Genomic DNA, 14,042 nt, shown 5'->3' on the forward strand with positions numbered 1-14,042 from the left:
CCTTACTGTATGCTTTGAGGCACTGTTCATGGGTTAGCTCATTTAATTCTCTCAACAACCCCATAGTAACTGTTATTATCTTCTCTTTATCGATGAAAAAATTAAGGTACAGAGAGGTTAAGCAATTTTCTCAAAGTCCCACCGTTACTAAGTGTCAGTGCCAGTGCCAGGATTTGAACCCCAGCAGTTTGAGATCAGAATTATATGTTCAGCTGCCCGTCCACTGTTATGACTCTCTAGTCCCTGCCCTCATGGAACTTAGAGTCTTTCTTTTGTTCTCTTTTTCTTTCCTTTTTTATTAGTGTATATTTTTAATACAGAATGATTTTCATTTTAGGGGACTGGTACATGCATATAACATATCTTGATCGCTTTCCCAGTTCCTTTACTCCTTCTCTCTTTTCTCCACCCTCCCCTTCAGCCCCTTTCCCAAGATTCTATCTTTTAAAACAGGGAGGTTAAAATAATACCAACAGTATTTTAAGCCCATTTTATTTACTGAGAAGCAACTGGGCAGTGAGAATGTTTATAAAGTACTTGACAGCATCCAGCCGGAAGCAAAGAATCAAGGTCATAGATGGAATTTTGGATCATGGTATACCACAGGGTCAAACTACTGTGTGCCCTCTGGCAAGACTTGTCACCCCTGGAGCCTCCACTTCTTTATTTAAAAGGGATCATTAGCATCTATTCTGTCTGCCTCCAGGTATCTTTGTGGAGGCTAAATGAGATAGTAGGTGGAAATAAGACTTCAAAGTGGAAAAAAAAATCACTGGGCAACAGTTTGTTATTGGACCAAAGTAAAAAATTTGGTATGGGGCTTGCCTAGCACCCACAAGGCTATTACCAACACCAAAAGGGGGAGAGAGAGAGAGAGAGAGAGAGAGAGAAAGAGAGAGAGAGAGAGAGAGAGAGAGAAAGGGAGGAAGGGAGGAAGGAAATCTGGTGTCAGTTCAGTGAATGAATAAATGATTTTACCAGCCCTCCTGCAGATTGGCTCTGAAGGACAAATGGCTGTCTTCAGGCACACCTTACTGCTGTGTTCAAGGGCCCAGTAAGACTGTATCTTTGGCCATACTCCACACCCCTGCCCCTTTAAGTTATTTTGCATCTGGTTTTATGTGAACCTCCAAGGCTGATTTAATAATCATTTATTAATGTCTTTTGGAGACAAGCCTTCTGCTCAACTCTGTAGGGAGACAGAGATGAATTCGGAATGGTCTCTGCCCTAAGGGGCTCATGGGCTAGGAAAAGAAATGGTAGAAATGGTAATAATAATAGCATAAAAAATAATGACCACTAATTATTGAGCATTTACCATATGTCAGGTAGTCTGTTGAGATTTTGTGTACATTACTTCATTTAATCACTACCATTCTGTGAATTATGAAAACTACCGCTCCCGTTTTACATTGGGGAAAAAAGATTCAGACAGTTTAAATAACTCACCCCAAGCTCAACAACTCTGAAGTGATAGAGCTGGGCATGAGCCTGAGAAAAACCTGTGAATCCACATAAATCTATTCTAAGGTAGAAATGACTGTGTCCTCTAGTAGAGGGGACAGACAGGCCTGCCTGGGTTAGGGAAGGAGAGGGTGGTAAGGTTGGTGGCGTGGCTCATAATCATGGTTATGGCACTGGTGGGGAGGAGGATGGGAAGCAGGGCAATGATAATAATCCTCTGCTGTGTGCCAGGCCCTGACCTGGGTGCTTCCTACTATCTCATTTCATTCTCATAACAACTTTCCAATGTCAGGATTATCATCTCCATCTTACCCCTGAGGACTCAGCACTTCAGACAGAGGTGATGACGTCCTGGGGCACACATTCCCCTCTGCAGACACCATGTCCTACCCCACTCTTCCCAGACCTTTGGGCCAGGAGCATCTCAGAGATGCTCCATACGTACCTGTTGAAGTAATATTGACGAACTGGATCCCTGGGGCTTGAAACCCTAATCCCAGGAGACAAAAATAATGTCTTGAGAGCCAGGGATTTAGCTCAGTGGTTCCACCACTTACCTCGCAAGTGCAAGGTCCGAGTTCGATCCCAGGTAACAAAAAATAAAATAAAATAAAATAATGTCTTGAATAAGTATATGTGTAACCATTATTTAAATCTATCTGGTGGTGCTGTGATTACTAAAATACAAGTTAATTGCAAAGCACTATGTTCCTTGTAGTTTTGTATTGTTGTCAAGACACTTTAAGTGTGCAGTTACCGTCAGGAGGAGTTTTGAGAAACATTTGCACACAAGAGGGGCCCGTGTCTTCCAATGCTGCCAGCGTCCCCCGGCCCACACTGCACTTTCACAGTGCTTTGCACAGTGTCTGTACCGTGACAATGTGAAGGAAGGAAGCCAGCCTTCAGACTAGGGACAAGAACCTGGGGCCTTGGTCCTGGATCTGCACTGCCTTTCTTACTACACATAGCCGGTGCTCTCAGTGACTTCATCTCCATGAGACCTGACACCAGCTTCCCAGAAAGCTGCCGGATGTGTTTGTGAATGAATGAGGATGAAGGAAAGAATGAGTGTGCTCAATGCTCAGGGAGCCCACGAGGGCCTTTCCCCAAGGAGCACATGAAAGTGAGACTCCAGGCCAAGCAGGCTGAGAATGCCTGCCGGTCTGCAGGGGTGGGTGAGCGACCTGGATGTCCACTCTGTGGGCAGGGTGCTGAGGTTGTGGCTGCATACTGGGCCTGGACCCCACCCTGCAGTCTCTGTGTTGGGGAAAGGGCTGTGCATTCCATGTGGGATGCATTTTTCAGACTCAAATGCAAGTTGACAGATGGTGGTGGATAATCTTCTCACTCCTCCTTTTCACAGGCCTCCCTCCGACACAGTTCTCGGAGCTTTTAGAAATCTCTGACACATCTCTACCATGACGGCACAGCTGATGTCTGACAGGTAAGCTCTCCCTAGTCGCCCATACCACAGGCACAGCCCAGAGGCTGTTGGCCATCCCTGGTGTCCAGGAGGTAGGTGGACATGACCTCAGCCTCAGGCAGCAGAATGGAGCCCCATACACCACTGAGGCTCTGGCAAGAAGCCACCCTGTGCCCAGTGTCCTGCAGCTGGCACCAGTGTCCGGTGTCTAGGACATGCTCATGGGAGAGCCCTGGAAGGAGAGCCAGGGAGCTGGCCCTGACGCCAGATCTCTGCCTCTGCCCCCCTGGAAAGTCTCAAGGGAACACCTGGCTGTCTGGGGCTCTATTTCCTTGTCTGTAAAGTGAGGCATTGGGACTCAGTGGGCAGAGCGGCAGTGAGGATGGCACTGCAGTTGCAGCCCTCTTCAAAAAATTCAATTCAATTCAAACTCCTGTTCAGTTGCTCCTGGGGCCTCACTCTGACAGACAGCACTGGGCCTGGTGCATATGTGCTTGTGTGTGCACTTGTGGGAGGGGCATACATCCCTTCTAGTGGACTCTGCTTGAAGCCAACTCTGACAGGAAGCCCTGCATAAGTTTCCAGTCCACTGGTGGAGACAGATGTGCAGACAGCCACAGTACAGCAAAACCTGTGAGGCATGGAGGGGTCCATTCTGTTTGGGGTTTAGTTGTGGGGTGGTTCAGGGAGTACTAGTAAAGGATACACTTGAACTGGGCTTTGAAGGATGAATAGAAGTTTATCAAGTACTTCCTCCTGTAGAAGAGGAGCCTTCTGGGCTAAAGTGACAGGAAATGCAAAGGGAGTGGCTGGGATGAGGGCCCGGGAGGTGTAGGTGGGGGTGAGGCTGGGAGGGCACAGGACTCTGAATGCTGTGCTGAGGAGCAGGCTTGAGTCCCGAATGAATATGAAAGGGAGGCGGTCAGCTCCGAGGCTCTGAAAGGCCCCGGACTGGGGAGAGACAGAGAAGGCGCTCGCCTTAGAGCCTGTTGAACTGCAGCAAGGGGCACAGGCCGCAGACCCTCACTAATGTGTCTGCAGCTGCTCTCTCAGGCTCAGAGCCCCACTGTGGATGGCTGCTCTGTCCACGTGACCCTGTGGCTTCAGCACTGGTGTTACACCCCTCTCAGCCTCTCTTCTCCTCCAACCTATAGCAAAGTGGCTCCTGCCCCAAAGTACTTTCTGTGTGGTGAAGTACCTTGCAATGTTAGAGTTTTACAGTTTCTTTTCTGGGTAGGACTCAGAACACTGTCATGTCGTTGTGCCAAGGAGTGTAGAAGAGTGGGCTCCAGAGCCAGCAAGAGTTGCCCTGAAGCCCTGTTGCTCTTCCTGTAGGGAGCAAGGGCCCTGTGAGCTTCAGGATCTCACTGATAAACACCTGCCTTCTTACTCCCAGGGTCAAACACAGGAGATGGTGTGCAGGGCTGCCTGGCCTGGTGTGCTGCAGTCTGCATTTCGGTTCTGTGCTCTTCTGCCAGCTCCTATCCCTGCCATGCAGCAGGTGGCTAGAAAGACCCTTGGGGCTTTAGGTTGAAAAGGTGGCACATGCAGTTGCCACATGTGCCTTAACAAGAAGTGAGCCCAGTGGCCTTGACTTTCCTTGGAAAAGCTCATTCAGCTGGAACTCCACTCCAGGCACTGGGGAATTCTGGGGCCAGACAGCAATAGGATGGTCCCTTCCTCACATAAGCAAAGGAACAGAGAGAAGCAGCCAAGGCACTGAGAGCCACTCCGAAGTGGCTGTGATGGGTGTGGGGGGGTTACAAGGGGCCCAGGGATCAGTGGAGCCACTGAGACCAGCAAGGCTGCAGGCAGGGAGCAGAGGGAGGTCCTGGCAGAGGCACGTACAAGGCCTGACCATGGGAAACCTCCAGAGCACTGGGCCCGCAGAAGCTGGTGTTTCCAGTGACCTTCCCATGCAGAGCAGAATTCCAGGAAGCTTAGCACCTGGCTCTCATCAGCTCAGATGTCACCTGGAGCGTCACGTCCAAGACCGGCCCCCACAATTTAGGAGTAACTCCAGTGAGCTTCCAGGATAAGGGCTGAGAAGCAGCCTCTGATGCCAAGTCAGGCAGGAGGCTCTCAGACTGTGGACTGTGGCTGAGGACACAGGCCAGCTCTCAACTCTGGGGGAGCATGGAGATGGCCTTTGTGCTGGGGGTCGGGAGAGAAAGGATAAAAGTCAGGGTTAGGAGGGCCCCCAGTGCCTGCGCTGCGTGGCCACTGACGCTTGAACTGAGAAGTGCTTGAAGGGCTATGGGGCCGCAGAGGAGACAGCAGCTAGAGGGGAGGGCAAGGTGGGCACCCTAAAGAGGAAATCTGAGCCAGATGGTCACAATAAAGATAATCATGGCTAATGGTTACCGTGCACTTCTGGCATGCCAGGTACTTTTATAAGAGCTTTATATGGATTTACAGTCTGTTTGCACAACTCCAGTGAGGCAGGTGCTATTATCCCCCTCTTTCACTGCTGAGATCCCATGCACAGAGAGGGTGTGTAACTGGCCCAAGCACACACAACTAGCAAGTGGCTTAGCCTGGCTGAACCCAGGCAGTTGCCCCAGAGTCTAGCTCAAATGGCACTGAGTAGCCTCTCTCTATAAGCACTATAGGTCCCTTCAGGACTGGGGCTAAGTCTGCCTTGCTTTAATGCATAGTAGGTGCTCAGTAAAATTGACTTCACTAATGAGAATGCACAGATGCATGATAAATCGGGCCCTGAAGAGCTGGGAGGAGAAAATGGAGGTGGTGACAGGATTCTTAGGCAGAAGGGCAGCTGGAGCAAAAGGTTCAGGTCAGGGTACCTGGAGTTGCCACGATGCGCTACCAGGCCTGGGGTGCTGGCCAGCTGAGGGGGCTGCCTAAGGGACCTGGCCCCTTCTGGCCTTCCCCAGCCAGCCTCTCCCACTTCAGGAAAGGGAGGGGCACCTTCCCTTTGTGCCCCACATCCTAGCTTGTCACCTGTTCCCTCCAAGGCCCCCATGGGCAGATCTGGGCTCAGGACCACAAGCCACAGGAGGGAAAAATGTGGCCAAAGTGTCTCTGGGAAGCCAATCCAAACCTCGCCACTGTAGGGGCTGCTGTCTGGATGTTCCAGGCTTTAGGAGCAGGGTGTAGGTTTGGTTTTGTTTTGCTTTGCTTTTTCAAAGACCCTTTCTTCTTCAAACTCAGTGGACTGCAGAAGGAAAACTAGGGCTGGGATGTAGCTCGGTGGCTTCCCACTCGGGGATAAAGAGTAAATCAGTTCATATCTCTGCCTCAATTTCCATCTGCATAAGCTGGGTATGAAACAACTGCAGGAATAAATGGGGCAGAGCGAGGGAAACTCCAGTTCAGCACCAGCTCCCGGGCAAAGAAGTTTCTGGGCTGCTTTGCTTGTAGGCCTCAATTTTCTCCATAAAATGAGGGGTTGGAGAATGTTGCTCTTTAACACCAGCCAGCCATGCAAGTATGTTTACACACACATACGTACACTACAAGCCAAAAAGCAAACACAATTTAGTCGTTTTGTATATTTAATATAAATCTGCAATTTAGAGCCTCTTTTATTGTGTTCTTTTCTGATTATAAAAGTAATGCATATTTATTAAGAAAATTTTGCAGAGTACAGGCAAAGGAAAAATTCACCCACTATTTCACATCTCTGACTGAGCTCTTTACTGAAGCGCTATCCTTTCTCTGCTTATGTACATACACACATTTAAATATATATACACATATTCCTTGTTTAACGACCTACCTGTTTAACCACTGTTCAGACTTACAACCCATGGCTCGGCCTTACCACCCATCTTTTTTTTGTACAGTTCTTTACATCTTGTTTATGGAGCCTCAATGTCTTTTTGTACAGTACACCTTATTTATACAGTACTATAATTTTTGCTGATTATACAGTACATACTATAGCTTTATTTTTTTGTTCTACTGCATGTAATAGTTATGCAAATAAAAGCAAAGCGAAGTCATCAAATTGGAGTTTCCTTTGACAATTTCTTTGTTCTGAATATTGTAACGTATGTCCTATATACAATTCCTCATTTAGCAACCGATTCAATTATTGACCTAGTCGCAGGAATGGAACTTAGTTATTAAATGAGGAATATATATATGTATTATAGTCTGCATTCTGTTTTTTTAACCTAATCTGGGCAGAGCTGTCTGTCCCAGTGCCCACGAGGCACTGGGGATGCCAGATGCCAAGCTCCCCCACTCCTCCCTGGGCAGCTGCCTGGAGGCATCTGACCTTTGGATGTTCTGTGTCTCTGGCGGGTGCACATTTGACACTAATTTTAGCTCAGCCTTCTGGCCTTGGGGCCCTCACATAATGGACGCCTTATGTAGACAGCTGCCAACAGTGCAGGAAGAAGCGTTCCACCTTAGAACGTTCCTCGTTGCCCACCAGTGCTCTGCTGTCAGAGAACAGACCAGCTCCCTGTTCTTTCTCCTACTGGGAAGGGGCCCTTGTTGACGTTCATGGTCCAACAGGCTGCACCCAGGGCAGGTGGCCCACCCAACACACTTGGGGAACTGAGTCTCTGGACAGCACTGTGTTTTTATAGGATGGCTTTGGTTTGAGTTGGAACAGCTGAGAGAGACTTCCTGAGGACTTACTGGGGGTGTGGATGTCTGGAAGGTCCTGGGGTATGCGTCCTGAGCCTGCTGGAGCCTTCCCTTAATGCTTCACATTTGTTGGGGATATAAAAAAGGACAATGCCAGTTGACATTGTACTGATAGTAGCCCCAGATGTTTGGTGGCAGCATTTCCATTTTACAGAGGAGGAAACTGAAGCTGAGATGGGACAGTAATTTGCTATAGATCACACTGGCAGGGTCTCAAACAGGAACCAGGGTCTTTCTCCCTCCAAGTCTTTCCCTTCATCAGCACCCTGTGGGTGAGCAGCTCAGCCAGATTCATGTCCATTGGCTCCTTATATTTGGTATTGTTCATCCAAAATGGGAATACTTTAATTTCCACCTTAAAAAGAAGACATGCTTATTGAAAATAAATATACCTAGTTGATCTGTTTCCAAAGCACGAATTTAATCACAGCTTCAAACTAGAGACTTCCTTTTCCCCATAAGATGAAGCCAAATGCCTTAGCCTGACTCCAACCTCTACAGCTGCTGCCTACAGATGCCCCAAGTGTGGGCTCCCCCAGAATTTAGTTTCTCCAGCAGGACACATGGGTAGGGCTAAGAATTTTCCTTATGATTCATGAATTTTAGAGCACCATGAGGCAAGAAACAAGTAGGCTTCTCACCTTCCTGTCCCTGGGGCCTATACTGGGCTGGGCACAGTCAAGCCCCATAAATATATTGGTCCCCAACTCATGGTCCTTCCTGAGAAAAGCTGAACTCTAATCCAGGCTTAGAAATAAGCTGGGGCTTGCCTAACAGCTGTCAACTCAGTAATGAAGTGGCTGCTTGGCTCAACTCCCTGGACGGGGCTGCAGGGCCAAGTCAGAAAGCCCCATCCTGGACCCTGGGCAGGGTGAGAGGGGACACAGAGAAGCTTCCCTAGATGTGTGCTGAGCACCAATCTATATCCCCATGGCAAGCCTTCCACCTCCCCCATCCCCTCCCTACCCAACTCCATGGTGACAATACAGCCTATGTGGTATGTCCCCTGCAATGACAGTGGCTCTTTGACCTGAGTCTGAGGCTCTCCGGGAAAATTCATAGCAGCAGCATCATAGCTGCTCTGGAGGAAAAGGAGTTTTCTAGGAGGATCTTGACTTATTGAGGGTGGGACCATATGGGACCTTTGCTCCATATGGGACCCCTCTGGGCCCCAGCCCCTCAGCGTCCCAGACTTGAAGCTCTGGGCATTACCATGGGAGAAGTAAGGGCTTAGAGTTTCATATCTGTTTCTAGTCTTAGCACTCACTATCCATTACTATCTAGGTCTCCATCTCTCTGAGCTTCAGTATGCTCATCTGCAAAATGGAATTAATAATTCCTATTTTCAAGGTTATTATATCTCATGGAAAAGTACTTTTCAAATGTAGGCTCCTTAGGAATGCTGTCAGTCCCCTTTCTTCTGAGGCCTCTCAGGACCACCAGAAGAGCCCCCTCCCCAAAAAGTGCCCTGCATGCTTGATGAGGGTGGCCGTCTCTGGGGAGAGGTATTGGGGTATCTTGTACACAGCACACTGGTCTGGCTGTGAATGACTTCTCTGATTCTGGTTTGTTCTTTGGGGTTAGCCAAGGACAATCTATTGTTTTCAAATACAAGCCCTTGGAAAGAGGACTTTTGTGTTCAGTTCATTTCCCTGCACAGTCACCTTTCTAGGAGGATGTCTTTCATTAATTTGCGCATGCATTTATTTATCCTACAAATAACTCCAGAGCCTGAACCACCTTCCGGTTATAGTAGGAGACGTGCAAACATATAGGCCATAGAGGAACCCTTTATCAAGGAGCTCTTCCTTTAAGTAATAATTGTAATACAGGAGAAAAAGCCAGAAGCGACATGGGAAAGGCAGAATGCAGGGGAGGGCGTGGTCACTGCCTGCAGGGTTGATGTGGAAAGGTTCCATGGAGAGGGTGATACCCAATACGGCAGGTCAGAAGCATAGAGGAGAAAAGATCTCAGTCCCCAAATAAGTAAAAACGTAAAATGGCCAATAATAGACTTAAGGAGGTATAAGGTCTATACATGTAAGGTCTATAAATGGAATCTAAATCAAAATCCCAACACATTTTTTTCATAACATGGTTACAAAGCTCATCTGGAAAAATGAACATGGTTGAACAGCCTAAATTGATAAAGGAATCGGCTTGTGGCCCAGGGGAGTGGAACAGGGGGCCTAGAAGTAGATACCTATGTTCATGCGAGTTTAGTATGGGGAAGAATGTCATTGGATATTAGAGATGACAAGACAGATGATTCTTAACATGTTGTAAAGACAACCAGCAAGTTTTGTAATTGAAGACAAAACTGACTCTATACCTTAGTCCTTGCAATGAAATAAATTCCAACGTAACTAAAAAGCGAAAATCTGTAAAGGTATTAAAGCAAACCAAAAAAAACTTGAGAGAATATTTGTATCAGATTAGGATGGGGGTTTGATCCCCGGTACCAAACAAACAAACAAAAAAAACAAAACAAAACAAAACAAAAGATTAGGATGGGGAATGCCTCTTTGAATATAAAACAAAATCTAGAAACTGTAAAAGAAAATAATTAAAAACTACAACAATCAAGGATAAAAGACTAGCAAAGTATTTCAACATGTATATGAAGACTAAAGGGTTAACAGTGCACATGAGCAAAGAGCTCTTACAGATAAAGTAAAGACAAATTGCCAGTAGAAAAATGTGTAGAGAATGTGAAAAAGCAATTCACAAAAGAGCAAACACCTAGGATAGGAAGCATACAAGAAGATGAGTAACCAAAAGACACACATTAAGAATTAAGATGTACTTCTGGGGGCCTCTTTCAAAGAATGAGAGTACTTGGAGAGATGAGAAATGGGATACCAGAATGCTCGAGCACTATTAGTGGGTTGTAAATTAAGACACATTTTCTGGAGGGGAGATGTAACAACATGCACCAGTGCTTGCATGTATGCCAGCCCTCAACTCTGGCTCATTCTGCACAGGTATCCTAGGGAAACAGTCTAACAGTGCTGAGGACTGTGTATATGTAAGAAGGCAGCAGAGTGCATTGGTCAAGAGTGTGGAATCTGAGGTCAGCAAGATTTGGTTTATAGGCTGTGTGACTTGGAAAAATTACTTAACATCTCTAAGCATCAGAGTCCTCATTTGTAAAGTGGCCATAATTATTATACCTCCCTCTAATGAACCTTGTTCTGAGGGCTTCAATGAGATAATATTTACAAAATCCTTAGTGGAAGGATGGGCCCATATTAAATGCCAAATAAATGTTAGCTACTTTATGACAATAATGATATTCATCATGGCATTGTTTATACTAGTGAATAAAGGGAAACAACAACATTTTCCCTAAGTGGGGAACTACTAGTTAATTATTGAAGGAATGTACACCATTTGTACTTGCGGATGTGGAATGATGCTACACTAGTCAGCTTTCTTGTGGCTGACACACAATACATGACACCCACAGCTTGAGGTAGGAGAGTTTAATTTGGCTCTCAGTTTTGAAGAATTCAAGTTATAACCTGACTCATAAGCAACACACATTTACTTTTCATAGTTCTTGGGGCTGGAAGTTTGAGATCAAGGCAGATTCAGTATCTGATGAGGGTCTACCCTCTGGCTCACAGATGGCAAGAGGAGGGGTCTCTCTTGGCCTTCATGAGGGACTAATCTTGTTCCTGGGGGCTCTGGCTCCAGGAGCTACTCACCTTGCAAAGGCCCCACTTCTGAAAACTGTCTCCTCGAGGGCTAAGATGTCGCCATAAGAATTTGGGAGAGACATAAAAATGCAGCCCGTGGCTGGTGGGCATATTCATGGTAGTTACCTGAGAGTCAAGGCTTAAGGTGATTTTTTTTCCTTTATGTTTATACTTTGAACACTTGAACTTTTTATAGTGGACATATGTGATATAACCAGTCAAAGTAACAGAGCTATTTTTATTCTGGAAATAAAACTAGTCACTGAGGGAACTCCATTCTTAAGATAAAAATCAAAACTTAGAATAACAATAATAAACATTTTTATACATTGCTTATTACTGTGTGCCACACAGATTTCTAATCCTTATAGGTGTGTGTGTGTGTGCGCGTATGTGTTTAAATGTTTCACTATGTTACCTTTCACTATGTGACCTTAAACTCCTGAGCTTGTATTGCTTCTGCCTCAGTCTCCTGAGTAGCTAGGACAAGTGTGTGCCATTGCACTCAGCCCTCTTACATATCTTAATTTATGTACTTCTCACCAAAAAGGTTCATGAGCTAGGTTCTACTGTTATCCCCCTTGTATCAGTCATCTTTCTGTCTCTGTGACAAAATACCTTGAGATAATCAACTTAAAGGAGGAAAGATTTATCTCGGTCCATGGTTTCAGAGGTTTCAACCCACCGTCGAGAGAGAGAGAGAGGCAGAATATACTAGAATATACTCTTCCAGGCCTTGCCCCCAGTGACCTTCTTCCTCCCAGTAGTTCCCACCACATGGATTTTCCACTCCCTTGCAATAGTCTGTTCATTTATGAACCCATCCATGGATTAATCCATTGGTAAGACCAGTGTCCTCATGATCCAATCATTTCCCAAAGGCTTCACCTCTGATCACTGCAGCATTGAAGTCCAAGGCCTCAACACAAGAGCTTTTCAAGGAACATTTTAGATCCAAACCAAACGTTTATTATCTGGGTGAGAAAACAGAGGCAAAGTGATGTTGGGCAACTTTCCCAATATCAAAGCCAGTAAGAGACAGAGTCTAGATTTGAGTGTGGCTCCAGAATCCAGGCTTGGGAGCAGCATCCTGGGAATGTCTGCTCGGTGCCTAGCATTGCACGGGGCTCTGGAGATGACACCCCCTCCCTCGAGGCACCCCCTGTCTGGATTGAGGGCAGCATAGGCCCACCAGGCACTTCGGATACAGGGGAGGGAATTCCTTCCCAGCCCCCTGAGGATGCCATCTCAGACTGGTCCCCTTTCCTTTCTGACCTCCTGACAGCACACCCTCCCAGCCCCAACCACACTTACCCATCCTCCTCCGAGCCTGCCATGCTTTCTCCACTTCAGGACTGAAGGCTCATCCCCCAAGGCTTGGCCCCAAACTCCTCTTCTTCTCAGACATCAGAAGCCAAGGCCGGTTCCCTGGTCTCCCCTGCAGCCTGACTGCATCTGGGAACTTTACGACCATTATCTCACTCCTCACTTGTCTACCACCCTCATGAACTGGTGTCAGAAATCTGTGTAACCCCACTGTCCAACACATTCCTACCAGCAGAAGTGTGTTGAATGAATAAATGACCAAACAAGTGGAAATGCCTAAGATTCTGAGGACTGCCCCCCAAAGCCCTAAAAACACTGGATCATAGTGAAGTAGTTGGTGAACCTCCAAGGCTCTGGGGGAATCTGGAGGGCTGAGCTTTCTGGTTAGGAGCCTCTGTGACCACAGGATCGGGAGGCAGAGCTGACAAGGTTGCAAGGCCAACATTAGCCAGAGTGTTATTCTCCACCCAATAGGAGAGACTAAGAAAGGCCCTGTTCAGCTTCTCTTGGCACTTCCAGGGGGAAAGGATGGGGCTAGGATTGGCCAGGCCAGGGATATCTTTTCTAAAATAGCTCCGTACATATTCAGCTACTCCCTGAAATAGTTGGGTGACTATTTTAAGCAGCTTCTGCTGAGATGCCCGCACATAATGGCATCTACCTTGAGCATGTAAACCAGCAAGACCAAAGAAAAGGGTATGGGAGGACAATGCCAGGAGCTTTTGCTGGCTTTCCACCTCTCCTCCTTCACTGCTTGGTTGTGTTTCCTCTCAGGGACTCTTGTACATGAAATGGAAAGTCGTGGTTACTATGACAACCTGCTGGAAGAGGTTTCCCATCTGGTGACCTTACCCACCTGATCCCAGAAAGCACAAACGCACCAGGGCAGAGCTTGATACGCAACCACCGTCCCTGTCCTACGTTACTGTGCTCTTAAATCCCTCAGTGCCCATTTCTTCCTGGTAGCACCCAGTCCTGACAGGTTCAGGAGAGTGGAGGCCACAGACCCAGGAGGGCAGGGAAAGATGCAGCCCAACGGCAGGGGGTGGAGGTTGCATAGACAGCCCAGCCATCAGGCTAGGAAAAGACTCAACCAAGCAAACATTAACAAATGTGTCCTGAAACAGCAATTTACACCCTGTGTCATCTGCTGGGAAATAAAGATAAATAAGACTCCATTCATGAAATGAGCAGGTAAATAAATACTTGTAAGTGTATTTACCTAACCTCTAACTTTGCCCCCCCCACACCAAAAAAAGGTTCAAAAAAGAAGCCGGAACCATAAATGGTGGGATGAAGGTGAAAACACCGGATTCCCAGAGGAAGGAAATGCTGTCTAGGGAGCTGGGAGGAGAGGCCTGAGCAGAGATGCAAGAGCTTTCTTGTGTTGGTAGTGTCTGTGGTGGTCTCTCTTCTCAGTGACAGGCACAGCACATGCAAAGGGACATAGCAGCTCAGGGTGGCAGGACAAGGAGGAGACAGAATGACCAGGGGAGAGGTAATCAGGC

General features: G+C 47.1%; 1 protein-coding gene across 8 annotated transcripts in view; it reads left to right on the forward strand.

Annotated features, from left to right (window-relative positions):
* The window catches only part of Hivep3 (HIVEP zinc finger 3), a 466,671-nt gene that overhangs the window by 309,725 nt on the left and 142,904 nt on the right, over positions 1-14,042 (forward strand). For all 8 annotated transcript variants that reach the window (XM_004871808.4, XM_087214964.1, XM_087214967.1 and 5 more), the window contains one exon: positions 2,828-2,908. The gene's annotated coding sequence lies outside the window, so the exon portion shown is untranslated. The remainder of the gene's footprint in view (positions 1-2,827; positions 2,909-14,042) is intronic.

This window comes from Heterocephalus glaber, unplaced genomic scaffold (genome assembly GCF_053883595.1).
Source record: "Heterocephalus glaber isolate CG9 unplaced genomic scaffold, H.glaber_assembly_v1.0 deba00001452, whole genome shotgun sequence".
Lineage (NCBI taxonomy): Eukaryota > Metazoa > Chordata > Mammalia > Rodentia > Bathyergidae > Heterocephalus > Heterocephalus glaber.